A 25,680-nucleotide genomic window follows, 5' to 3' on the forward strand; every position below is an offset into this window, starting at 1 on the left:
GCTCAGATGTGAAACTATGAACTGTGTTATTGTATGTGCGCTTTTGGTTCAAAATTCATTTAACTGGAGTGTGGACTATGTTTTTCAAGTGGAAACATTCCATGTATCCTCCATCACAATGTCAAATTATTAGTGGATTTTCAAAGCAAACAAAAAATGTAATTTAAAGCCATCTCTCTCAACTGCATTTTTTTTTAAGAGTCCCCTGGTTGTTTTAAAATAGCGTATGTTAGAGCTGTCCCACATCTTATTACTGTGAAGGCTGGTGACAGAAATGCTGAATCATGCAAAGGATATTATAGAAAACTCAGAGCATACTTAAACTAATTCAGATATTGCAAACTTGTTCCTTACCCATTTTTACGTGAGGAGGGCCCCGTTTTGACCTTTACCTATGCCATTTTGAAGGAGGTATCAAGTGCTTTATCTTTGGCTGTTTGTGAGATAACTCTGAGTTGCATACTAGGAGCAAAATTAAACTCCCTGGAATAGAAGTTGTAAAATTTGGTATCAATGTCTAAGTGGCAGCACCAACGTACTGAACGGCCTAGTAGAGGAAAATGGACTTTCTATAGTTAATAGTACAAAATGAATTTTTCTAATGCTGTTCCTTAAAAAGGCAGGTTTCTCTTCCACTCTTAAGTAGCCTAAGGTTGTTTTATAGGTGCTTTTTATAACTTTAAGATTGCATTCTCCCCCTGAAAACCCATTTTTAACCTTTCCTTTGAATGAGTTAGAGGTGAGGGAGTCTATGTACCAGAGACGTAAACAGAGTTTGCCAACTTCTCTGGACTATAGACTTTGAAACTTGCATCTTCTTGCATGTGTGACTCTCAGTGATTCTCTTTTCTAATTAAGAAACTCTTTTTTAACCCTCTCTGTTGTTAGACCAACAGCAGCATTGTAGCAGGCCCTCCCGTCATCTGAACAGGGGAGTTGTCAGTACATTAAAGGCTGAGCCTTCCCTATGAGTGCATCACATCCGCCAGCCACGTATCACTGCTAAAAGAAACATGGCACGCAGGTGTTTAAATTATTTACACTCATAATCGGCCTTTATGTTACATTGCTGAGCCAAGCCTCTGTTATTCTAGTGCATAATTGATGGTGCTCAGTAGTGGAAAAGTTAGAAAAGCGGAAGTAATGTGATGCGAAAGTTGAGCGAGGCAGCTCCAGCTGGCTCAGCCTGCCTGGGCTGAGCTGCCTGTGCGGCCGCCTGGAGAAGGCAGGGTAACGGGCTGGGACCGGGCGCCGTCTCAGGGGCTTGATTTGGCATTTGAGGGTGAAAGGATTTCTTCAGCCGAGCAGCGTGACTAGCAAGGACTTGAGGGCTTTAGTAGTTTGTCGCAAACCACTTCCATAAAGCTTTCAGAGGAATTAGAAGTCTGTATTCTCAGAAGGGGGTAGTTTACCTTGAATTCTGCATGATTTTGGATGGTGCGATGACAGGTATTAAAAGGGTCGTAATGCCCTAGTCATTCTAGTAGAGACAATTGCATGGAAGAAAAGAAACCAGGAATATTTTATAAAGGCTACAGACCTTCAGAAATTCTGACTACTTTATCATACCCAGGAATCTCTCTCACACAAAAATAATCCAAAGACTGCCCTATTTTGGAATGACTTTTGTAATATTCTGGCTATCTTGGATGTGAATTAGCAGAATATAGATTACACCCAATTATATGAAAATATCAATTATGTTATTTGCAGAAGCTTCTGCTAATTTATAAAGTAACTTAGTATTTTATTTCTGACATAAATATTGAAATATTTTTTAAAGAATGTGTGTGATTTACAAATACAAGCTCATTTTAAAGGTTAATTTCTGTCCTCCCCTCCCTTTGTTGGGCTGTTTCTTATTTTAAGTCAGCAGTTTTATTTTTCTGTCTCTCCAGCATGTTACATGTGTGTCTTGTATGGTAATGCATCTCACACCGTGATATGACAGAGGAGGAATGATTGCTTCTCCAATACGAAAAGAAATAACCTTTTTATTAAACAATAATGATTGTTGTTTTGGGCTTTGGCCTGTATCTAACATCTATCTGTAAAAGTTTAGTACTAAATTGTTTTGGAACAGCAGCAATTCCTTTGTTCATAGTTTCTCTAGGTGAGTGTCCTAATCACCGAAACCCCCAGCATTTCTTGGTTGTTATCATCAGGATAAACAAGGATATTCCACTACAGAAACAAGGAAAATGGTCAGAGTAACAAAATAAGTTAGTCAGGAAGTTATTGTGGTTTGTATTCTTGATCTCGAGGTACACTGAATTTTTTTTTTATAGCAGTATTTTTCTTTGTGTTTAGCCACGTGGTGTAGTTGCAAGTAGACCTCTTGTGTAACTGGCAATGAATAGTGCTAATGAGCAGGACTTTCTCCACTCTTGTGAAAACAAGGGCTGCAGCTTGTGTAAACACTACTGGTGTAGCTGAAATGGACAATTGTGACAAGGGATGCATGGTTGAAATAATGAAACATTTGTGCACCTCACCTTTATTTTCATAGAAATTGATGTACTTCTAACAGTTGGAGCCTTGACAAAAACACAGTGTTTTAATGCACTTGAACTGATTATATATTTTTATAATAAGTAACACACTTTCTTGGGTGCATGTTGTAAATGACCATGCACTATTTAACTAAACCTCTGCTTATATTACCTTCATACACAGATAGTGCTAATGCTGGCATTTGCATGCTAAATGCTCACTCTGTGACAATTCTTCGGGTGATAAAGTGGCTAATAACTTTTATTATTATTTTTAAGCAAAGGGAATGAATGTTTCATCCCCATTCATTGTTAAGAATAGTGCAGAGATCCCAAATAATTTAATCTTTATGCTTTAATAAGCTTGTCTCATTAATATTTCCTATATTAATTCTGCTAAAAAGACCCAAACAAACAAAGAGCAAGAAAAGAAATGGAGGAAATATTGCAAAGATTATTATGACAATAAAAATGACAAAAAATGTACAAAATTATATTTCGTGTAGAAAACGCAGCCTTGTAACATTTAATGAAGCAACACAAATCCTTACAGCCTCTTTGATGATGGTGCTATAAAATACCCTAATAAGCTATAAAGAAGGGAACCTGTGTCCTGTTGAAAATAATGACTATAGCAAAGTCCTGTGCCACAATGTTAGGGAATCAAAAACAGAGAGAAAAGTAATTAGACACTGAGGAAGAAAAATCCTCAAGCAATCTTTTTGCCTGGCACTGCGTTAAACAAGAGCTGTAAGGATATGATATTAAAAAGCACATTTTTTCAATTAGAAAACATTTCGAAGAATTTAATTTTGTCAAAGTTATTTGCACACTGGAAATTACTTTTGTGTTCCAGAATGAGAAAATCAGTGTTTTCAGATAGGTACATGCCATTTGTATGTTTATATCTATTTGTAGATACATGATCATGTGTTTGTGTGTATATAATTGCTATACAAACTCACATTTTTGTAGACTCTTTCTGTACCAGAAGTATATGAGTATCAGTGTCTAAATCAAGACTCCAACCACCGTTGGCTTCGGAAGAGGAGGAAGAAAAGACTTTGTGGTATGAATCAGGGTCTGTTCTTCCTTGGCTTCCATCTTTTAATTCATTACTCAAAACATCTACTTTAAAGAAAAAGATTTGTAGTCCTCTAGGTGAGTGAACTATTTGGCACTGGCAGAAATTCATATCCCAGCTGCAGAGGTGTAATGGCAATGGTGACAGACAGAGTTTCAAAGGTTGTGTCAGGGAAGTTCTCACATGCCAGCATTTTAAAAATCCAGATGTGTACTCTGCTTTGATAACTCAAAGTGCAGTTACCGTTTCCTGTGTATTATACAGCTTAGTGAGTCAGCAAATATAAGTAGTTGCACTTTAAGAAGTTAGATATTTGATCAAAAGTTCTTAAAATGGGATATATCGATCTCTGAAACGTCCACAGGCATGGGCTACTAATTTCTTAATACATTGTTTATGTTCCAGGACTTCAGCATTCCAAGGTTTTGTGTCTTGTTTTTGAGTTGCCTTCTGTTTCTGGGACACTTTTTGTAAGATAACTCTATATATATTTGTGATATAAGTTTGTATATAAGTTTATATGTAATGTATATTTTTAAGATAGCTACACTTAGTAGCTATAAATATGTAAGGATATGAAATTCAAGAGTCTCCTTTCTACTTCTCCAGGAATAAAGATGAGCTCTGTTTTCTCAAATCTGTTCAGCCGTCTTCCTTGTTAGACTGTGAGGAGAAGGCGCCAGTCCTTTAATACTTCGTTGTAATTGTTAATTAGCACTAAGTTACAGTGAATCTGTCTTGTAGAACTACGTTTCTTATTGATCCAAAATTAAACTGTTAATCATGTTTATTACTTAGTAAATATTTATGAGTGGAGTTAATACTGGGGAATGTTGTGAAATCTGCCATTTTTGGTTTGGTTAGAGAGGTGTGCTTTAGGGTGGCTAGTGAGAGTCTGGCCTGGGGCATGGTGGTTGATGGCTAATGAGCTTTCTGGCAAAAGGATGACAGTTAAATCTCGGATCACAGGACCATCTAGGCTGGAAGCGACCTCAGGAGGTCTCTAGTGCTGCCAGGTACCCCTGAAGCCATCATTGCTCCCGGCGGACAGGCCCAACTCCCTTGGCCTTTCTTCACAGGGCCTGTGCTGCAGCCATGATGGTCTCTGTGGCCCCCAGCTCAACTCACTCCAGTCTGTCTGGAGCAATAGTACATGAGAGAATTACACATAATGTATATAAAACACAAGACCTTATAGTGCTGTGCCCAGAGGGGTCTGTGCAGGGTGTCCAAACCACTCATCTATCACACTGAATCAGGAGGGGCCGAGGATGTACTTCTAAGATGGTGTCTCCACCTCCCAACTGCCGTTTTGACCCCTCAGGCTCACTGGAGCATCAAATCTTCTCGTGAGCGCAGGGCTTGCCCTCTGCACGCTATCACTGCAGGGGAACGCGCTGCTGGCACCCGAGAAAGGGATTAACCCGGCATTGCCAGTCCCGCAATTAGTCAGCTCGCCATGCAGGAGGTGGAGGCTTCTAAAAAATGTTTTGCTTTCCTTAAGTAAATTTAAACATCATTTTTAATTTTAATCCTTAGGGTTGTTTTGGGTCTCTCTTATGAATTTTTCACAGACCATCTCCCATACTGCTTGGTGTAATCCACTCTCAGGTGTAAATCTCAAAGCATCTTGATAGCAAAAGTTGCTCTTCTTTTGTTTTTTTTGTGTGTGTGTGTGTCGGTGCTTTTTTTTTTGGTGTGCTTCCTAGGTCAAAAATAAATGGAAATTGAGACAGATATTTCCAAAGGCAGACTAAATTACAAAAGCTGCAGTTGCCTTCTTGGCTGCTTTTAAAATTACGCTAGTTATCTCAGAAACTTGTGTCTAAGATGTGCATTTAAATAGGCACTTCACATGTAGCTTTCCTCTCTTCCTTTCTTCGTCCTTGTATTTTTTCTTCTTGTGTCCAACAATATAGTTCTGTTCTTGATTTTGTAGAGAGAGAGTGTCTTTAGGGGGAGGCCATACTTACTAAAGCGTATAGACTGTTTCCAGGGAATTGCATATCCGGATGGTCCGGATAGCTCCGTGGCGTTTACCTGAATTCTTACTGGCCTTATTTATGACTTGCGCTTGTGGAGAGAACATAAATAGCTGGGGAGAAAAACATGCAGGGAATATTATCCTGCAGATAAAGGGAGGTGGTGTATTTCTGTATTTAGCTTATCTTTTTCCACTGAAGAAGGAAGAATTAGTGCATCCTTCAGGGACATAAAAGATTTTTCTGCCAGAGTAATTTATAGCATGGACTAAGTATTTTTTGTAGCTGCCAAGTGCTTTTTTTTTATGTTTTTGGAAGTAATAAGGCAGGATTACAAACTATAAATTATTATAGCGGTAGCTGCTCACAAGTTTGCCCACCCATTCACGGTGCATGGTACTTTATGGAAAGTTATGTTTAATTTCACTTAATGAGTACTTAGACTGAGTCCTCTCAAATGCTTTGATGGGCTGTTAAATTTACAAATGTCCCGTGGCTATAAATTACCAATAAAGATTAGTAGAAAGAGTACATTGCCATATATTTCACATTATTTACTTAATGTCACAGTCTTTTCTTCTTTTTTTTTCCAAACTGGAGGCCCACAAATGGTGCGGCAGGGTATGCCCACCATCGGTGACTATTCTTACTTCCGCATTAAGGTTTAACTACTTTTTTGTGTTTTGATTTTTTTCTGTTTGGTTTTGTCATAAGAAATGAGCAGAAAGGTGTGTGTACATCTATTAACTTATGGACAACAAATGGGAATATGGTAATTGCTGTAATTAATAATATGACATAATAATTAAATCGGATAGAAATACCTTTTCACCTACAAAAGAAGGTCAGCTAATATTTTTTATTCTCAAATATTATTGAATGTTGCTTCTAAGAATAGAACATACTAACCAAACTTAATTAAAGGCTTAGTCATGAAAATCATCTGTGTAATCAAGTAGCCATTATTCTTTGACTTCACTGGTACTTTTTTAAGTGAAAAAGGATTATTTTCACTAGTATATGGATTTTGGAGTTGGGCCGCAAAATCATTTGCTTTGTATGCATAACTGAAGGGCAAATGCAGTTTGTACCTTTTTGAAGCAGATTTTTTTTTAATCTGTGAAGGGGACAGCTTGGGCAGCAGATGAAATAATTCCATTTCTTTTCTCCTGATTATTTTCCAAATTTGTATAAAATAGCTATCAAGCTCTAGAATGAATTGTTCTCCTTCTTATATTCTTGGATTTCAGTTGAGTTTTAGATAAAGAAATCTGGCTGCTTTGATTACTTTTTGTCTTGAACATGTCATGTTGTCCTCCCTTCATCCCCTAAAAATAATCTTTCATTGCACTTGCTTTAATAAATGTAAAAGCTGTGGGTAATAGATTGCAACTAAAAATGGTACTGATTGATAACTGTGTATGAACAGCTCACTTAAGGAGTAATAAATGTGCTTTCCTAACAGTATTTTAAATAAGATACTTTTTCAAAAATTTTTTTGTTGATTATTTTTCTGTAAATGCATATCTGAAAACAAGTGATAGCTCTGTAGTTTTTCATGAGTGAGATTTTGTGGAGGGGGAAGATTGTTGTAGTTAAGTGCTTTTGAGGAGAGCCCAGTGTGCCTATAAGGACTTCTAAAAAATACTGCTAACTGTCCCTTTTGCAGGACAGTAGGAATTTGTGGGAATATGTTTTATGTTATAAAATGTGAGAGCTGGAGAGTTGTTAACGTAATTTTCTTTTTTTTTGATTGGATGAATATTAAAATTGTGGTGCTTTTTCTAGGTATAAGTTAAATTTATGCTCATGATCCTATCTATACCTCCTGTGAAGACAATAAAAGTTATAGACAGAATGTAAACTCCTACAAAGAAATCATATGGGAGATAAATGTTTCACTGGTCATAGGTTATGTGACAAAATTATTAGTGAGGACTTACAACAGGAATTGCATCATTAAAGTAGAGTAATTACCTTTACATATTGCCGTATTCATAATTAAATGAAAGAGTTTTCTGATTGTTGTCCTCAGAAACATTTTAAAAGCCATTTTATATTATACACTAAGCAAGAACATAGACTCCCTTATTATTCTTTTCTCAAGAAAATAATGTTTATTATCCTCAGGAGAGTCTAAGAGAAAAAAAATCAAAAAAGCAAAGCAACTTACTAAAAATGTTGATTTGAAAGATACCCCATATATGATTCATCCTCCTTCATTTGAACTAGATGTTTTCAGTGCCATTTTGGATTTAAATGACTGTTCTGGAGAGATGGTATGTTATTTTTCAGAGCAGTTGTGTGGCTGTTTTTTAACTTGATATGGGAAATGCAGCAAAATGCTACAGTTTTCCCTTTAAGTACTGTTTTTTTTATTAGGAGGTAGGTAGAGGTAGATGAATCCTTCTTTATATCCAGTGTTCATCTAAAGTTTTGACACTGAGATGTGAAATGTATTTCAGACATATTTTGAAGTTTACTCAATCTGAGATTTGCTGCTTTTGATTGCTTGGACAGTTGGCCTGACACAAACAGGTATTGCTATTGCTGACGTAGAATAACAGTTGGGGGGCAGGACTATATGGCAAGTTGTATGATACCCGTCTTTGGAAACTGAAAAGGACACTTAACATGTACCAGAGGAAACCTCAGAAAGGACAATATTTAAAAGTATTTGTAGGTCAATATATTAAGATTGCTGGCAAGTTAGTTAGGTCGTTGAACTGTCAGCACCTCCAGATGTTCTGATGAATAGCTTGCTGAGTAAACTATTGCAAGTCACTTGAACTTCTCTCTGCCGGGAATCTCAACTGTAAAAACTGACATTAAAAGCAGGGCTTTATACAATTCTTCAGAGCTGCTGCCAAATAATAATTTTAAAATCCTGTATTTGTGTTCTGTTATCAGTAAAAGAGTGGGAAATAGATGGTGAAGCAGATGGGTGAAGCCAGAGACCCGTTACGGCTAATCTGAGCATGGTAGATTTTTCTAAAGGCAGGTAATTCTTTGGAGGCTGTTAATACAAACCACGTGGAGTTATATCTGAATATTCTGAAATCTGCATGCTTAGACACTGGAATTTGGCTCTTCATTTAGTTAAGTAAAACAACAAAAAAAAGACCGTTTTTTGACCTTTGGTTTTGAAGGGAGAGAACCTAAGGAAGGGCTAATTGTGTTTTCTCCTTCTTAAAGATGACATTTTCTGAAGTTCTGCTCTGCCATGTTTGACAGCTATACTTTGCAGTGATCAGTCATTTTTGAAAGAGGGTAATTGAAGATTAACTAAGATATCCTTGATGTCATTAACATACAGTTTTATATTTTAATAATTAGCGGTAAATTTTTACTTGTAAACAAACAATTTTCTGCCTTGTCGATAGTTTCACTTTTTAAAAAGTATCTGAAAGTCTCCCCACGTCTTTTGTTTCTGGTCGTGGCTAATTCAACAACATTGTTAATAGCACATATCCACCCAAGGGAAGCCAGACCTGTATTGACTGCACGTTATGAAAAGCGAGAATTTAAATGTTGGGTGTTGTAAGTTACAAGTGCCGTGTTTAAGGTCCAAGAATTGTGTCTATTGAGATGCGTTTTTAGTATCTTCTTTAGAAGCATGAGAGGAGAGGTAGCGGTTTGCCACACTTACACAGTTTGGCGAAGATCTAATCTTTTTGAATTCATTGCTTGTGAGTTATTATTTCTAATCACACGCTTGATTGACTCCAGCTAAATGACTTTGACTGAAAAGGCAGGGAGTTAAATCTAAACCTGTAAGTATGTATTTTAACTGAAAATAGGGATCATCATGGAATGTGTTCTCAATCAGCACTTGACATTCATCTAAATATATAGCTTAAAAGGAAAAAAAAAAAGGTAAGCACTGTTCTATCCTTGGGCAGGAGCAGTGTGTGAAAAACTGTGATTGAGCTCCGAGGATGAAAATGGAAGCCCTTGAGGGTACATAGAAATAATAAAACTGAGGCCCCTGCTGGTGATATGCTAAGTGTGGTTAATATTGCAAATGTACTATGAGAGGAAAATCAAGTGACCCTTTGAAATCCTTTCTGAGATTGCCAAGTCATTTTGAAGTTTCAGAGAGATACCTAACAAAAAGCTAATGAAATAACTGATTTTTAGAGTAAAATGGGACTATATGCAAATGTTATCTGTGTTTGGAAGATGCACACTACAGTTTTACCAAACCGTTTCTCGGACGAGAAGACCTTAGACAGATGAGTAGTCTCGTTTTTTCCGTGATGAGAGAAACTCCTGAGGAGGAGCTTTTCAGTTGGTCCTAAATTGAAAGGAGTTAGAGATCATGACACTGGAATAGTCAAAATGTAAATTATTTTATTTCCAGGAAAAACATGCAAAAGAGAGGGTTTTTTTGCTTTGTTTTTGTTTTTTAAATAAGGAAAAAGTAATTCTACTTGCAGATTCTCTTTTTACAGGTATTGAAGTTGGCTTTTTTCCCTATCCTTCAGACATTCGACTTCGTAGTTTCTGTTTTATCTCATAATGTAGATAGAGACTGAGGTTTTTAAGACACTGATAGAGCTCCTTCTAGATTCAGCAATTTCTTGTTTTATTATTTTACAATTTAATGGTGAACAAAATGGTTTTTGTCCCTGCAAACCTGTATGCTGTGGAGTATCCAAGATGAAAGAAGGAAATTGGCTTTTATAAAACATGTGAATGTATTTGAAATTGGTAACCACAATTGAGAACAGAATTGGCAAAGTGAATGATTTACAAGGCCTAACAATGAAATTTTTTTTTGTTTTCTTTTTAAGGGAGAAAATTGGCAGCAAGTGTGCGTAGTAAATTATGAGATGTGTTATTTTGCAGTTTTTAAGTCCAACTCATGATCTCATTTAAGTCAGTGGAAAAAACTGCCGTTGCTTTAAGTAAAATCAGGAGGATGATCTTTCTGAGAACAAAAATTGATTTACCCTCTAATAATTCCAAGCATGTTTTCTTTTTTTTTTTTTTTTTAAGGCAAGTCACACGTGCTCAATTTTTGCTTTGGTGATTATTGTTTCTGTGAGTTTTAATAATTTAGAAGTGAAGTGATTTATAAAGAGATATCAAATGTTTTGACTTGGTCGGAATATTTGGTTTTCTTACAGGTTAGAGGATGGTGATGGAACGTTCAACCATAACAAAATTGTTTTACATTTGCAGATGACAGTAAGATTTACATTTCTGGATGTCATAAATGAGAGTAAAATATGGATCATGTTAGTGCATGAGGTAGACGGTCCCATACACTGGGAAGAGTACTTTTGTGAAGGTTGTCAGATAGTGACCACAGACAGGTGCTTGAGTGGCTCTAGGTTCCCCTGGGATCAGAAGGTTAGACAAACTGCCCCTAGAATTTAAACAGGGCAGTTGTTTCATGTCAGTTTAATTATCCTTATGTTTTGTGAGGCAGTCACTCAAGTGGTCTGGAAATATTAGAGAATTGGAGGCTTTCACAGCTTTGAGGGCAGTGGGTTTGTTTGGTATTCATTCACTTTGTGATAGTCTTAATGCAAGTGATGGGCTGTTAGAACCACAAGGCATGCTTAGTGCCAGTACGAGATTTAATCGAGACACTATCATTCAGCGGGAAATGCCTTTCAGTCCAATTTTATTTATATGAATTTACTCTGCAACTCAGTAATCTCTGCTTGGGGTCATTACTTTGATTTTAACTTAGCAATTTAACTCCTGAAGTGCTTCAAGTAAAAATATCCTTGAAGGAGTAATAAGTTTAAGTAGCTCCGAATCAGTTGAAAATAGTTTTTTAATTTAGTTCAGGCTGGGAGCGCAAACTGGCAGGAAAACAAGTGGATAGAGGAGGAAAAAAGAGATTAAGCATAAATAGTCATACTGTGCCATACAGTTAAAGACTTTAGAGATGGGGCAAAAAGGTTAAATATATCCCTTTCTAGCATCCTGGTATTAATAAATATCTAGTGACAATAAATAAAAAGTAATCACCCAAATAATATTTACTTTAATACTCAGGGTTTTTGTTTGTTTGGCTTTGATTATTTTGATGGCATTACTAATACAGGAGAGATAAAAATGTAACTACCACTTCCTAAATTAACAATTTAGTTAGTAATTGAGGAGAAAACATCTTAACATAAATAAAATAAAAATCTCTCGTCATTTCAGCCAACCCCATTGCTTTTATAAAGCACTTGAGATTTTATTTTCATTAGCACTGAGAGGCACTTTGAAATGAGTAACTAGCAAATAAACAAACTGAGATAATTCAAGTTTATATTGTTGAGTTAATAAAACTAATAAAATCTCTACATTTCCCAAGGTTTTCCGTTATTACTATTTAATTTTTTTTATTGCAGAAGAAAATTGTTAGGGTTATATAGTCTTAGGCATCATGGAAATTTTCTTTACCGGTTTTATGTTCTTTTATGACTTGATGAAGAAAATAAGGCTTGTTTTGCAGCTTGTGAACAAGGAAAATGTGTCTGTTTAGTGGTTTCATCTGGGTGATTGTTTGGTTCCTCATTGTCTTGTGCCTGATGGTGTGTGCTTGAAGGTTCATTTCCTCAGCAGCTTTCCCTCTAAGAGGATTCTGGCAGCGTAGTGTAAATTTTACAGGATAGTAAATAGAAAGTTTCTTAGGAGCTCCTTTCATTTCGTGGTTACTCCATTGTATTAATACTGCGACCGATACAAATACTAGGAGTTGCAGTAAGGTGCCTCAGTCAGTCAGTTCTGTACAGTGTTGTGCTTTGCTGTACTGTTGGCAGCTTTTCTCATGTGCAGCTGCAGAAATTTTTAGATTTTTATTCTTTTAATCATTGCCTCTCTGCCCCCATCTTCTTTCCCCTACATTGTTTTTGGGTTTGTGATGGCTTCTCTTTTCTTTTATTTTTCTTTTTTTTTCCTTCTTTTTTTCCCTTCTTTTTTTCCCTTCTTTTTTTTCTTTTTTCTCTCCTCTCCTCTCCTCTCCTCTCCTCTCCTCTCCTCTCCTCTCCTCTCCTCTCCTCTCCTCTCCTCTTTTCTTTTTTCTCTTCTCTTTTCTTTTTTCTCTTTTCTTTTTTTCTTTTTTCTTTTCTTTTCTTTTCTTTTCTTTTCTTTTCTTTTCTTTTCTTTTCTTTTCTTTTCTTTTCTTTTCTTTTCTTTTCTTTTCTTTTCTTTTCTTTTCTTTTCTTTTCTTTTCTTTTCTTTTCTTTTCTTTTTTCTTTTCTTTTCTTTTCTTTTCTTTTTTCTTTTCTTTTTTCTTTTCTTTTCTTTTCTTTTCTTTTCTTTTCTTTTCTTTTCTTTTCTTTTCTTTTCTTTTCTTTTCTTTTCTTTTCTTTTCTTTTCTTTTCTTTTCTTTTCTTTTCTTTTCTTTTCTTTTCTTTTCTTTTCTTTTCTTTTCTTTTCTTTTCTTTTCTTTTCTTTTCTTTTTTCTTTCCTTTTCTTTTCTTTTCTTATCCTTTCCTTTCTTTTTCTTTTTCTTTTTCCTTCCCTTCCCTTCCCTTCCCTTCCCTTCCCTTCCCTTCCCTTTTCCTCTCCTCTCCTCTCCTCTCCTCTCCTCTCCTCTCCTCTCCTCTCCTCTCCTCTCCTCTCCTCTCCTCCCTTCCTCCTTCCCCCTTCCCCCTTCCCTTCCTTCTTTTTTTTTTCTTTTTTCTTTTCTTTTGTTTTTCTGCAGACTTGAAGTACACTGAGGAAGGGGAAAGGTCTTATGTCAGTTAGAAATACAGAAGCCTGATTTAAAAATACATTGATGATTTATCTAAAAGAAGTTTAAAACAAGCATTTGCCTTTCTTGTGCTTATTTGGATCACTGCCTTGTAATATGCACTTTCTAGTAAGAAGAAACCTTCTCCTAATCTCAACAAACAGTCTGGGAATAGACCAAATAATTTGGAAAGGTGATCCAAGGATTGTTCAGTAAGGTGTGATACTGAAGATACATAATCCTTTTCTTTTATGAGAGGATATTTTGCATTATACAAGGTGGCTTTTTCTCCCATTTTTTTAGTTATACTGTAATTTGCATTTATTATCTGATACAGTTATTAACTATGTGCACTTAAATCTCAGTAAATATCAAATGAGAAGACAACATGAATGTGAGCAGAGTGAAAATGCATACAAAATAGCCTAGCAAAGTTTAAGTAATCTAAAAATATGAATACACAGCAAAATATTTGAGTGTTTTTTTAATTAGGTCATGGATTTTCTTTAGGTTTTAAAATAAATGTACATCTAACTTATTTACTTTCCTGACTTCATGGTTAATAACACAGTTTTATGATCTGTACATTGTACCCATAAATATATATGTATATATATCTGTCTGAGTGTGTGTGCGCGTGCGCATCTTTTCTGATCTGTGTGTATATGTATATATTCTTTCCAAAAAAACCAAATAAAAACAATTGCTTTCTCTAACATGGAAATGACAGTGAATTTAAATAAATGTCATTTGTATATAAATATCCAAATTATTTGAAAAACATGATAATTAATTTTTGCTGCTTATATGGCAGCATTTCAGAGGGAGGAAGTGGAAGAACTGAAACCACGCTCTGTTTAATGCTCCTTATATTGATTTTCCTCCACTTTTCAGTGCAGCCAAAATCCAAATTTTCTGCAGAAGAGGGAGAACGGCACTTCTTGAATGAGCAGATGTTTTGGTTTTTTCCACTTTGTCTTGCTGGTAGCAAGGTGGTATGCTGAACAAAGGCTTGGCTTGGGATGAGTGAGCCATCGAGTGGAGATAATTTCATTTCAGTATGCAACTGAAGATGAGATTTTTCCCCCCCACACCTTTTTTGGGTGCAGGTGAATTCCAATGTTTGCCATTTCACCCCACGCTGGGTTGCAAGTCTGATTTATGGCTCACGCCCCATCGTCGGTCCCCCCTCCTTCCCCTTTTTTTTTTGCTTTGTTTGAACGTCACGTAAGTCAGTAAGGAGTTAATTTCCAATGAATACTAGACAGGAGCTTCTCTGCGGTGTTTCGTGCAAGGCTTCGTGTCTGTCACTGCCCCTCTTTCATGCTTCTGTGGGTATGGAAATGATTGGAGACAGAGTGGGGAGCGGGCGGCGGGCTCGGTGCTGCAGCCCTGTGACCGCCCGGTGCATCACCCACCGCCAGCACCTCCCTCATGGTCCTCTGCTGTTCATGGCACGCAATGCTCCAGGGAGTGCGGCGGAGGCAGCGCCAGCTCCGGCCCAAAGCCGCCCTTCCAGAAATTTCTCTCCAAACTCAAGCCCTCCTCCCTCCCAGGGAGGGGGAACACCCCTGGGTGATAGCGTCGGGGTCACTGTAAAAGTGCCAGCCGACACAGTGATAAAATGTGGGCAACGGCAGCGATCAGTCACGTAAATGTGTTTCATGGCAGTTGGTTTTTAATAGTCTTAGATTTGATGCCCGAAACCTGTGTGCTGCATTGAAAATGGCAGCTAGCCTTTTTTGTGAAATTCTCACTAAGAGCATAGCGGTCCGACAGCCCTGCATGTTTTTTATCCTCTGTCCAACTCTCAGCAAAGTAAAACCCAAGAACACTGGGAAAGAAGCACCCGTGAAGCAATGAGGAAAGGGAGTGGTTCAGCATTTTTTCGTGATAAGATGTAAAAGGTAATAGCTCAGCAGTTTAAGGGCTTGTTTTGCTTTCTACCTAGATTTGTTAGTATGACTTCGTTACAAAGACTGTCTTTGAATAGCGAAGCCAGTTCATGTATTTGTTATACTGTTTAGGCTTTCAAAGCCTCATTTATTGGCAAATATGGAAATACCAATGATGCAGTGTTTGCTAGCCTGTCTGAAATGGGTATTGTAACCTCTGAACCTAAAAGAAAAAAATAGATCATACTTTTTGAAACTATTGTGCTCAGCAGAAATTGTTTGTAAATTATATTGTCTTTGTATGTTCAGAAATGGGAGAATCTAATAACAGTATTGTAATGAAACAAAAAAACCCCTCTGAAAGTCTTTGGAGTTGGCACAAAGTGCTATAATTTTTTTCCCCAAGTGAAAATTGTCTAAGCATGTTGCTTCCCTCTATAAAAAATTACAGTGCTGTGTGGTGTTTTGTACCCTTATCAATCTGTCTATTTAAGCCTAGAAATAAAAGAGAGAGTATAATTTAAGCGTGTGTTTTGAACAGAAGGTTTTTTTTTTTCTTTTATGTTGCCATTCTTTTGGGCATTACCTGTCCTTTACTCTCACTGTCCTTACTGGATGCATTAATTTTTTTTACTTGTTATTTTGCTCTTATTCATGTTTTTTCACTTTATTTTTTCTTTTGGCAATAATAAACTGGATTTGTTACCATAATCTTCTGAGATGTTCAACTTGGTCATCTTTTTTTAATTAGCTGTTGAGTGTGGAAATAAGGGAAAAGTAGAATACAGGCTAGTTTCACATGCAAATATTTTGTCTAGAAAGTTACATGCAAAAGAAATAAATTAAGAAAACTTTTTTTAAAAAAGAATGGTTTGTGTGATTGTTCAAAATCAGCTGTGGTTGACTGTATGCTGATAGAAAGCTGTTTTGCCAGTGATTCAGCATGATGCTGAATCTCCCAGCCATGGGTTTTTTTGGGATTATTTGGGGTGATAACTACAAAAATTGTTATTGTTATTACTGTTATTTTTTCTGAACAGTTCAGGCTGGCATCTCGGCTGTTTGCCAGTTTCGGCTTCATTCCACTCAGGAATTATTCGCTTCATTCCTACTTGAACCTGCCACTCCTGCAGCTCATGTTTGTAACAAAGATGGACAGATCAAAGGAGTCAGAGCCCCAGGAAGAGGGAAGTAGGGCAGTCCTCATTGGCACAAAAGGCAATTAATTTTAATTGTTAGGTTTATTATTTCTTTAATCTATAGGAGATCTTTAGTAATGGAAATTTTGTGAATTAAGTAAGTATTCTCAATGATAAATCGTGACAGTTTAAGAATAATAGTTTTTTGTATGCAGACTTGGAGCCCTATCCCAATCCTGAAAACAGTATGAGCAAGGCTGCTGGCATCCCACCCGGTGAGCAGGAGGACTCAGGCTAGTAGGTGCCATGCTGAACACCATGAGTTGTCGTCACAGGGCTGGGTCCACAGAAACTACCAAAGAGGCAGGCCTGTCTGTAATGTATGTACCAACTACTTGAAGGACCTACTGTGGAGGAGCGAGGTTTTAGCCAAAACCGTTTTAATAACTGTTTTAGATTAACACCAAACAAAGAAAGGTACTTGGTTTTGCAGTGATTTGTCCCAGATGCTATTGTGCATAGGTCTGCAGTCTACATTTTCAGTGGAGTGAATGTTTTGGTCAGAGCCAAAACCAGAAACAGACGGACGGTAAGGAGGAAGAGCTGCATCCTTTGGAAGAAGATGGGGATCCTTGCCTTTAATTAGCAGGCCTTCTCTTCTCTTCTCTCCAGTAAGTGACATGATCAGTTTCCTTTTTAAACTGTGTCCTTGTTGTTTAAGTGGTAGTAAAAGTAGTCCAGTCATTGCCCTTCTTCAGTCATTCTGCATCCCAAGGTGGATTGCAGTTGTGCTGCTTCTCTTTACTGCCACGCTGTGGAAAAAGAAGCCTGTCTTGGATGCTGTACTGTGTTTTCCACAGCATGGCAGTAAAGCAAAACATTGCGGCTTTATTTCACTCACAAGCAGGGTTGGCTTTTGTTTTTTGTTTTTTTTTTTTCTTCCCACTCACAATAAGCAGTCAGTAGACGCATCCGTACAGTTTTTGTCTGGGGTCGGGATTGATGTGCTACTCTCTCTCCCAGCACCGTGGCACTGTGTTGACTGATGAAATCACTATGGAAAGAAATGGATTTTAAATAAAGTAACGTGTTTCTGAATTAACCATGTAGATGTGAATTTGACTGTCAGCACCATATTTGGGAGTCCATCTGGGTAAGAGTGGCGTTGAGAGTCACGTTTCAGAACCTGGGACTGAAAGGCATCACGTGGCAAGGGGTGCATGCTGAGGGAGGAGAGGCTGGTGCTGTGCAGTGCGTGGGATGGCTCGGCTGTGGGTGGGAAATCTCCCTCGCAAGGAGAAGTCTGTTCAGGAGGGAGCTGGTGTGCTCGGACACGGTCTGTGTGGAGCGAGCCATTTTTGATTCTTGAGCCTTGGGCTCTTGCCAGATTAGCTTTTGGTGAGCAGCCGGACAGATTTACTGAATGACACTTAGCTAATAAAAAACTGAGTGTTAGCTGTTTAATTTTAAGTGTCTGATCCGCTGCATCTGTACTGTAGATGTAACTCGTTAGACAATGAGCAGTGTTTGCCAGCCACAGTGGCAAACGCACCGGATACTTTGTTCAGTGAAGAAAGGTAGTGCTAATGTCTGCTTTGCCTGCCCTGCTGCTCTTTCCTACGCCATTTTTGGAGTTACTTATTTAGGAGTTTTTGTCTTATTCCTGCCCATCTTCTATTTCCCCTTTCTCCATTTCTCCCTTCCCTTCCAACCAGCAAAGAATCTGAGGAACAGAGTAAGGATTGCAGGAACTCTCAGCCCTCCCAGTCTTGCTTTGGTCCTTTCCAGGAGGGGAAGCAATGCAGGAAATGTTTAGTAGGTCAAGCCTGCTCTAGGTTACTGCCATTTAAAGGCCATTCATATGCACATTTTGTTTCTCTCACTCCCTTGCAACTTCTTTCAGTGACACTAGCTAATATTTCTTTCTTTTTGATTAATCTCATGCAGACAAGGAATAATTGATGCCTTTAATGTAACAACAAATGGTCATAGCTATCTAGAAAAATTCAAATTTGCTTTGACACAAGACAAGGTCTTTTCAGGTTTCAGCCTTTCAGTCTCAGCTGCCTGTGGACATCTAGGAGAATAAATACATGTGGCAACAATGCTAAGACAACTATGGAGTTTTTGTTGGTTTGTTTTGTTGTGTGAGGGTTTTTTTGGTGTTTTTCTTTTTTCGTTTTTTTGGTTTCGGTTTTTTTTTTCTCCTTGAGGGTAATAGGGATAGCTCAGTGGCTTAGCTCTCATCCTGTTTTTTTGGACTCTGTCAATCAAGTCTTAATTAAATGTGTGGCAGAGTGCTTTGTTGAACATTGCACCCTATGATGGTGAATGGGTTCATAGAAATACATGTACTAAAAAGACTGGGAAGGCATGGTGTTTTCCTGTATGAGTACGTAGAAAATGCTGGTCCCTTTCCCCAGAGGTTATTAGGTGTCACCTTAGAGCGGTAGTTCAAAAAACACATTTAGATCTTTTAGAATTACTCCTGCGTCATAAAAATAACAGTAGGAATGGTAGTTACTGCAAGAAGAACCCATAATTTGGTGTGGAAAACAGTCTTTTCTGTTATGTGTGTTCTTAGCAAGGAGAAATACCTTTCCTGCCTGAAGTCATTAAGGGTGTTATGATGGGATTGTGAGTTAGTTAACTTTCTCAAGAAATCAGAAGCTAGGTGAATAAAATGCAATCATTAGCTCTCAGTATGTTTTCTGTTGTTTATTGCAAAGGACATGGAAGCAAAATATTCAGAAAAAATTCTTTCTAACCATCCTTTTTCACCCTTCATAAACTAGATGCTTTTCGTCTTCTGTTTTTTTTTACTTTAAAATTTTGTTTTTGAAGATTGAACTGAAAGGCATGATCATCTGTTTCAAAAGAAATGAGAATATATTTAATCACAAACAAACAAACAAAGGAGCAGCCTCTGACTGGGGTCCCAGGTAGCTTGCTGTTGGGTATATTGGATTTGGAACTTTTTGCCAGTGCCACTGAAGGACAAAACCTCATGGTTTTTTTTGTTCGTATGACATGTGGACATGCTCGCAGCAAACTGAGAGCCTACTTTTAGGTGACTGCTAGACTGCAGAAAGGCATATTGTTACAGTATTGCCTTTGTTAGCATCACCTGTTGAGGCGTTTAATGCAATAATGCACTGGCAAACTAGGACCAAAGCACATAATTACACAGAAAATGTGGACTGTGAAAGGCACATGCCTGCTACAAAGCTATCTCTGATTCATTCACCCAGCAGGGAAAGTCAAACCGTTAAAGGAAAATCATTCTTGATTGCATCTGTCAGCTTTAACCAGGCACTTGTGTTTTGTTTTTCTGTGATTGCACTTAAAACTTTTTATGCTCTTTTGCCTCTAAGTATGTTGATCACCCATGGAGCCAGATCAGCTTTTCTGATGTATTCCTTCTTAAGAGGAATGGAAAGAGTGAAGGGGACTTCTTTCGCTCATGTATAATTTGGTTTCTCTGCAATTCTCATTTGCCTGCAAGTTTGAAATCTAGATGTTCACCATTTTACTTATGACTTCATAGGTGGAATAAGCATGGAGGGAGAAACAAGAGGCAGAGGAAAGGTGGAGAATAAAAATGGGAAGAGGCAGAACTATCTTTGGAGGAAGTGGGGATTGTCAGTTGTTCAGTGGTTTGGAACAAGCAGCCTGTGCTGTGCGCCATTCATTCGTTCCTTCTGTCTCCTTTTCTATTATCTGTGACTTTACTGTACATCCCACCCTAAAATGACCTCAGCTGATATAACATGAAGGTGAAGATTGTGGTGAGGGATGGGGGGCTGATATCCCCAGGAGTACTGATTTAGCTATTAGTTAACAATAGCTATTGAACTTGTTCTCCTTGAGTGCATTACGTGGCATATTACAGTAGTAACTGGGGAGGTAGTTATGAGAGGATGTGAAAGGGAAGAATTCCTCCAGAGGATGAAATTTTCTTTTTTATCTTTTGTATTTTTGGTACCACGTATGCATTACTTACTGTATGTTAAAACTCAACAGTTTTTTTTTTTCTTCCTGAATAAGCAACACCTTCTGTACATGGCAATGTGCTGTGTTAACAGTTGGTGTTTTGGTATTTAGAGGGGAGGTGAATGAAGGAGTACAACGGAAGTTTGATACAGCAACAGGACTGTCATTCACAAAACCGAAGTGGAGCATTAGATTTCCAGTTCCAGGTTGCAGTTCACTTAATTAAAACTGATGTTCTAAAATTGCAATTTTACAGCATCTTATGATACTTGGATAAGGAAAAAAGTTAGTTTTTTCTTAAATAAGTGGCTCTACCAATTGTTTTCATTTCTATGACCAGGTTGCCTCTCTCATACAGATTACATTATATTCTCGTGCCTTCTGTATGGAGAAGAGGGGTCAGTGTTGCATGTTTGCTCACTTGCTCTTGCTTGTGCATACACACGTACACATGCTTACTTTCTCTCATAATATCCATAGGGGCGTTAAGGGAGGAAGGAGAAGAATATAAACAGAAAAACCACATCCTGACAGCTGCCTCCAGTTAGTCCTGTTTTTTCCCCCAGACTTTTAAATCGTACAGTGGCTCCTAATTTGTCCCACATGAGTCTTCTCCCAGTGGGGCTGTTTTCTGTTTCCTTTTTGCTTTCATTTGATCCAAAGTAAACAGTTAACAAAGAATAAACCAATTCAGGCAGCTGTCAATGGACCATCAGCTTTCAGGTGTCTTGGACAGGAGGAAGAGGGCATATTGTTTTGAAGGTAAGAAGGGAAAATGGGACTGAAACCTGATGCCTGTGTGGACCAGAAAAGTATTTCCAGGTCAAGTCTGCTTAAGACAATGTGGTCACAGTTTGTCCAGGAGATAAATTTTGGGACTGCTGATTTTGTTTTGTTAGTATGTGTACAAACCTCTTCTTGTAAAAAGCCTTTTAGATTAAAAATGCATGGGGTGCATGACTCAAGGGAGAAAATCACAACACTTTAGTAGTAATTCATGAGATCTCAAGACCCTTTTCGCAGGGACCTGTTGGAGTATGGAAACATGGCAGCTGCCAAATATGGTGGTGCTGCATTTGTTTGCTGATTTTTAAGATGAGGTTTCCTACAAAGTCTGAATGTATCTTTTGTTTTACATAAAGGAGTGTCTAGGAGCAGGGGAGATAACCCACCTGTCTCTTAGAGATGTATAGAGCATGTCAGAGCAGCTTTCTCCTGCCTGTCCAGTTAGGTTAATCTCTTTTAAGTACAAATTGCTTATCATGCCTGTAAAACTCAGCAAAGTCAGTTGTCATGTAACTTGAAAACTTCTCTATGTTTAGGAAGGATTTAAAGGATTCCCATAGCACTTCCTCCAAAAAAACCCCAACACAAAACAAGAACTGATGCCAAAATAATACATTTTATATTGAGGTCTCCAAAATAAACGGCATTGCAGCTAGTTGCTTGCAGGTCATTACTGGCTCTGCCTTACAGTATTTGAGTAAAACCTATCTTGCCAGCTATCTAGGTCTGTTTGCGAAAGCCTATCACTATATTACTGAAGCTCTGCTTCACTGAAATTTGGAGGTATGTCTACATAGACTATCTTGCTGTCATTTCCTAGCTTTGGTGGCTTGGGTGTTGTTTTTTTTGGGAGGGGGGGGGAGTGTGCAGATAAGGGTTGAGTGGAGAAGGGAAAGGAGGACCAGTTAAGATTTTTTCCATCTAGTCTACAGTTTGTAGGAGAACGGTTTTCAGAAAGATGATTCCTGCTATAATGCTATGTGGTGCATTTGTGTAATGCAGCTCTTGGGGCTTAGTGCAATGTTCTGCAGGTTCTCCCATTTCTTAAAAAATGTGATCCATTGGAACAAAGTGAGCTGTGTTTCTTATTTTTGCTTTCATCATTTTCCATTATGTTGAAATAACTAATACTGAAGTAACTCTCTTATGATAAAGAATAATGCAATTGGCTTTGAACACCTAATTCTTTCTCAAGCAAATAGTCCTGTTGGCTTCATCTGAACTTCAGGGAGAAGTGGGATCCAAGGGAGACTCAGGCTCCTGAAGGGTAAAATAAACACTAGTCCTTGCAGTAGTCCCGTAGGAAAGCAACATAGTGAGGGGTAGCTGGGGCTTGGATATGTTTGCCAGAAAAAGTTACATCTGCTGAAAGCGAGGAGAAAAGTGTATGGCAGAAATGGAGCCTGAGATCAGTCAGGCCTTGTGAGAGGGAGCAGGCAGGTTAGAGGGAGCTTGGGGTCAGGACACATCTGGGAAGACTTTTGGAGGGAGGATTGGAGCTTGGCCGCAGCCAAGGTTGTGAACAATAGGCGGAGGCAAGCTTAAACGAACACTGAATTTTAGAGAAAGAAAGCAGTAGAGCCTGTAGGTGGCATAAGGTGCCTCACATGTGTTTTTTCATGAAATTGCAGGGCTGCCTAGTGAAATGTCAGAGAAACACAGAGGTCTGTGCATGTGAAGACTGCTGCTGAGATGCCAGTGGGAGGCTGAGCTTAGGGGCAAATCAGGTGTCTTCTGGGGTGGGGGCAGCTGAGGTATTGAACTATAGTTCAGTATAGACAGTAGGTGTGCTGTTAACAGACTGTGTTAACAGTACCAATTTTTAATTTTATTCTGCTTTTTTAAACAAGGAATTTGGGCCTTTTCTATTTGGAGTGACTGGTAAAGCTAATGTATTTCATAGCATTTGCTGTGAGTATTTCTGTTACCATGTTGCCATGACATCTATCTGTGTAAATTTTTATCTAAGTAAAAATACCTCAAATTCCTCCCTGCCCTCCCAGTATTTTGCAGCTGTCTCAGTGTTTGTTTTGGTAAAGTACAGCAGAAGGGTTACTTTTTTTCCTCCTCCCAAAATTATGTAAATGAAAGAGCAGTCCCTGTGCATACCAGGGAACATACTAAGGAAAAGTGTGTATATAAACACATTCTGATTATTCTTATTTGTTAAATTCTGTTGAGGCATGAACTCAGTCCACACCTTAGCAGAAACACAGGAATCTCCACGTTTCTGCTGCTTTAGCAGTTGTAAAAGTAGAGTATGTATATGTGTCCTTATCCCATAGAAAATTTCTTGTTTAACATTTATTGAAGTGGATCTTATATGCCTGATGTGTATCTCAAGGACAAGCAACAAGGGAGCTTTAGGGCCAGAGTTGCTCTCCCTGAGGTTTTTGTTTCATTTTATCACTTTCACTTGACCTAAGTGCTGGACTGTTTTTCATTTCTGCCATTTTGTTGTAAAAATTGATTGATTGTGTATGCTCTGATTTGGTTTTGTGCTTTGGAGAGAGGATATGGCATATTGTTTCAGTGAGCCTATCAGTACATACACCAAGAAAAGCTCAGTTCTGGGAAAAAAAAACAAAACAGAAAACAGGAGTGAGTTAGAAAAAGCTTCCAGAAATGAGATGGATAAGCTGAAGAAGTATTTCTATTGGAGGTTTATGTCTAAGTGAACAAGTTATGTTGTGAACTATACGTTAATTTCCCTAGTTATAGTTTTTGCTAAAGAGCTGAAGGAAATGTGAGTGAGAGGGACGGGGGCAGAACTGACGAGGGGGCTGGGAAGGAGGAGGGGTGTCCTCTGCAGGAATTGGGAGCTGGAGTAGAAATAAGGAGGCAGACATGAATGAGTACTTTGTGCCAGAGAGGGAAAGCAGCGCACGCACCACATGCACACAAAATGTGTGTACGCAAATGTGTATATTTATGCTACTGTGAAGGGATGGTGTATATTTATGCTACTATGACAGGGGTAGGTGTTGATGAAATAAGTATCAACGATGCACAGTTTATGGGATTTTTATTGCTGGCACCACTATTTGCCCGACTGGATGTAGTAACACATGCTTGTCTCCTGCAGAACATTCCTTTCATCTCCAGCTAATGCTGTTTAATGGGCCTGGATAAGGACTGCGTAAACACAAGCAGAAGCTGCGTGGTTTGTGTGCGTGTATGTGTATGTATTTAGCGTCACTATTTTTAGTCTATCTCTCTCTCTCTGTGAAACAGCAATTAGAAAAACGTCACCTGGAATGGAGGAAGGGCCTTGTGTGCCTGTCATCTCTCACCTCGTTTTACATGCTTTTACTTCAGCTGCATCATTACCTTCTCTTGAGTTGCCTTAGACGTAAACCCAGCACTGCTGGAATAAGAAGAATAAATCAGCTGTATCTCTGCATATTTGCTGATTTCTATGCTAAAGCGTGGGAAAAGAGAAGAGGATCAGGTACAGGTACTGCCAGCTGATTTTTGAGAAGGTGAATATGAGACACCTAGTTGGGAATGAGATCTTTTGCTCTGTTATTTTTTTTTTTTCCCCTTGAACTGTCTTAACGTTTTTACAAATAAAGCATAGTCTGGGTTCCATTCTTGACATGGCAGAAGCTTAATAAGACAGAATATTTGGTGAGATCTTTGCTTTGGATTTGTTCTTTAGATTTTTCTAAGATGGTATTTATGGGCCCCCCCATCTACTTCCCCCATCCCAATCCTTCCCTCCAGCACAAAGAACAAAAATGCCCTTCCTCCCCAAGTTCTTAAAAAGCCTCCTCCTGCCTCCTACTCTGTCTTGCACCCTAAACTGTATGAGAGGAAGTCAGTCCAACAATGAAGATATGTGTCTACTGTCTTGCCGTATTTGTTAGAAGGACAGAGTAATGCAAGTTCTTCAGAGATTTTCATTAAGTTGAAGTGAAAGTAACTGAAACAGCTTGAAAGAAATACAATTTTCTGCATGGTCTTTCTGTGTATGCTAAAGCGGAGGACGCGGTCAGAGCACAGCAGTCATGTACGGTGAAAGAAACTGCCCCTGTTCGCTGTTATTCTTGTTTCTTGTCTATTCAGTGTCTTAAGCTGCAAGTAATAGATCTTGGCCTCCTGTGTGAGGTGTATCTATTTCTCAGTGAGTCCCTGGTCTAGTTAGTTGTTTCTGCATTTATTAAATGACACAGTGGACCTCCCTTTGCAAAGAGTTGTTGCCTTTCCCGCTTCTTATGAAGATGAATTAATAATTTTTCTCTCTTAATTAGGTTCCATCTGCTGTTCCTGTCTTGAATTCTAAAGGTTATAGTTATTACCATATTCATAAAATCGCCCAACTGTGTAAGAGAACTTTAACAACAATATTAAAGCCAAGTTCCTCTATTATGACTCATTCAGTGTACGTTTTGCCATCAGTGATAGGGAAGCTGATCATGTGGGGCAAGTCCTGCAATTGCTTTTCTGTTGTCTTATAGCAGAAGCATGACACCCTGCCAAGAGAAGTGTGTTTCTATTTTAGTAAAACTCATACAAACTAGACCTTCCAGACACAAAATGCCCAAATATCCATAGCTCTTGGATGAAAATATTTTTAATATTCTGGCTTCCTGTAAATCTGTAGTGCTCAGTATCTTGTT

At 38.2% G+C, this 25,680-nt stretch overlaps 1 protein-coding gene across 1 annotated transcript in view; it reads left to right on the top strand.

Annotated features, from left to right (window-relative positions):
* The window catches only part of EFNA5 (ephrin A5), a 227,987-nt gene that overhangs the window by 28,244 nt on the left and 174,063 nt on the right, over positions 1–25,680 (top strand). The window lies entirely within an intron of this gene.

This window comes from Calonectris borealis, chromosome Z (genome assembly GCF_964195595.1).
Source record: "Calonectris borealis chromosome Z, bCalBor7.hap1.2, whole genome shotgun sequence".
NCBI lineage: Eukaryota > Metazoa > Chordata > Aves > Procellariiformes > Procellariidae > Calonectris > Calonectris borealis.